The sequence below is a fragment of the Antrostomus carolinensis genome, unplaced genomic scaffold, assembly GCF_000700745.2.
Source record: "Antrostomus carolinensis isolate BGI_N321 unplaced genomic scaffold, ASM70074v2 scaffold34725, whole genome shotgun sequence".
NCBI lineage: Eukaryota > Metazoa > Chordata > Aves > Caprimulgiformes > Caprimulgidae > Antrostomus > Antrostomus carolinensis.
The window spans coordinates 16809-19864 of NW_010316300.1; positions in this window are offsets into that span (position 1 = coordinate 16809).

A 3056-nucleotide genomic window follows, 5' to 3' on the forward strand; every position below is an offset into this window, starting at 1 on the left:
CCTGCTGAGGAGGAGCTCCTCTTTACCAGGGTGTGAGGGAAGGTGTGCACACCTTGTGCCCTCGCCCTTCTCTTTCCAACCTCACCAAGCCCCCGGCAGCTCCCGGGTTTGCAGGATCGTGGGGACAGGGACACCGTGGTGCCAGGTCACCTCTGCCTGCCCGAGCCCCTGGAGCTGCCTGGGACAGGTTCTCTGCAGCCAACAGCCGCTCCGGTGGCTTGTTCCCCCCTGACAGTCCTAATCGCCATCGCGGTGAGGATGAGGAGGGCAGGTGACCTTCCTCTGCTGGCCGGGGATGCTGCGGTGGCACTGGGCGGGCACTGCGCTGGGGTGTGAGTCTGGGGAGGGGACAGGGGGCTGGGGCTGCGGTGGCCTTTGTCTGCCTGTGCCAAACAGCTGTGAACAAACCCGAGTTCGATTTCCAAGACCGCCTGGGGAATATTGCTAACTAATTATAGAAAACAGAAGATGCGCTCCCCTCCTCTTGCATTTTTTGATAAACATTGTCTCCTCTCAACAGCTGAGTATTTAATTAGTGTTGATTGTTGTTCGTGTGTTCAATAACCACTCGTCGGGAGGGGGGTGTCCGCTGGGGCAGCGTGGCCTGGAGCACAGAGGAGCGGAGGGTGTTCATAATTAAGGATGCAATTTATTTGAGTAAGTCATGTGTGCAGCGCCCTGTGTTTTAGGTTAATTTTCAAGGTTAAAGGGTAAAAAAAAAACCAAAAAACCTCAGAACTTTGGAGGATGAGGAGCGGTTTGGCAACTCAACATCAGAAGCTCTGCGGGGGAGATATATACATATCTATGTGTGTGTGTTTATGCACATACACACGTCATGCATCCCAGCCTGGCTGTGTGTGCACACACCTGCACACTCCCGCAAGGGCCATGGAGCCTTTCCCACCCTCTTGCCCTACGGGCTGTGCTTGTTTCCCAAGTTCTGGCTGGAAAATGCTGCCGTGTGCAGTTGGATTCTCCAGCTGTGGAAAAGTTCCTCAGGAAGCTGATTTAATAAAAAAAAAAAGAAAAAGCAGATTTTTTTTCTTGGTGCTGCTGGGTGTGGGAAGGACTGAGGTTCCCCACCAGCTCAGGTTTATCAAACCATGCCATGGTGTGTGGGGTGTGTTTTTCAGCCTGATGTTTGCCTGTATTTACCTAAGGAACGGCGATGTGCACCGGCGTCCCCACACGCAGCTCACGTCGCTGTGGGCAGTGATTTGGCTTTGCTATCCAAGCACCGTACGGATCGCTCCCATTCAGAGGAGGAAAACTAAAACCTCAAACAGAAGCAGCTCTGGGTTGAAAGGTGTGTGTCAGTGCTGCCTGGAGATGTGGGAGGAATTGGCACAAGCCGCCTCTCTTCTCTTTTCCTGATGACCACACACCCATGTCCGGCTGGCACCGGCGTCTGGAGCAGGACAGTGAAGGTTTAGGAGGGGTGTAGGAGCATCCCTGCCACTGGGGCCACAGGAGTCCCTTCACGTGGTTTTAGGGACATCGCTATCGTTGTGTGTGCCCCTTTGTACCGGGCAGGACTCCTCCATGTCCCCCATGGCACTGGGAGGGCTTTAGCCAGGCAGACGTTGGGCACAGCCCCGTTCCTGCTATTCCAGCCCCTTCCCTGCTGACAGGATGGGTTTGGGTGTGGGTAGGGGGAGCAGCAGCTAAATAGTAAATAAGCAAATGCCCATCTCCTCCCTGCACGGTTTCCCCTTTATTTATTTATATGTTTATTTTGCTGTGGCTCCTGACAGCAGTGATGGAGCTGTCATGCTTTGGTGGCCACCAGCTCATGATCCGGCACCTGTTCCCTGTGCTTTAATCTCTCCGCTCCGCTCATATAGAGTCTATACATAACCCCCAGCCAAACAAAACGTGAAGAAAAATCAAATCTAATTACATGCCATTGATTTCTTTCCAAATTTGCTTCTAATACACTTTTTGACTACTCTTTGATTTTTTTTTTAATTTTTTTTCCCACTTTCCCTTTCTCCTCTCCTTTCCCCATCCACTCAGGCGGCAGCAGCCTCCTCCCGGGGAGGCGAGCGGCCGCAATCCCGGTGCTGGACACGCCGAGCCCTGGAGCAGTCAGGAGATGCGTAGCCTGGAGTGGTTTTCTTGCTCTTAATAGGTGGCAGGGATGATCTGTGCGCTGAGCCTCTTCCTAAGGGACAGGTAGGACCGAACGCCTTCCTTCACTGCTTTTCCCCTTCTCTTCCTTCTGTTTTTATAAGCCTGGCCAACATTTTCAGTGCCAGCATTGCCGGGGCAAGGGCTGTGGGCAGAGCTGCTGGCCACCAGCATCTCCTCCAGCTCACTGGGTGCTCAGGAGGTGGCAGTGGGCTGGGTGGCAGGGGCTTGTGCTGGTCCCAGCCTGGGCCACCACTCAGTGTGAGCAGAGGGGTGGCTGTGGAGCAGCTGCCATGTGCCTGGCGGGTGGTCGTGTCCCCATACGCCGGCATCACTTTGGGGGAGCCTGGCAAGCACCAGACCCTGTGGGATGTGGCAGAGCCCCATCCTGGCTCGTCCCATCGTGTCCTCACCCCGGAGCTCCGTTTGCAGCGCTGGTGCGTTGGGCCGTGGCTTTGGTTTCGTTCCCTTGCAATGGTGGCTCCGTGCAGGGTTGGCCCCGACTGGGCTGGGGACTCGATGCGGGGACACAGCGTGGCTTGGCCGGGGCCAGGGGACGTTGGTTATGGCAAGAGATGGTCCCCACACTCACCCAGTGCTTTGGGTTCTGCGGTGACAATGGGGAATGGCTCCTGATCAGCTGTTCCCCAGGTCTCGCTGCCTCCGAGCTGCCACAGCGTGTGGGTGGGTGATGTGGCTGGATGTCCCCAACCTTGGTGGCAACTCTGCTGGGTGGCAGGAGGTGCAGAGTCCTGCTGGTGAGCTCTGGGCAGCAGCTGAAGGGTTAAAGGTGGTGGGATGTGAAGGCTCAGGTCACTCAGCTGGAGCTTTCTCTTGTCCATCAATATATTGAATATCCTCTGATCTGGATCCGCGGGAGCCGGGTGCGACCCGTGAAGAGCAGCAGACGGGTCCTGTCCTGA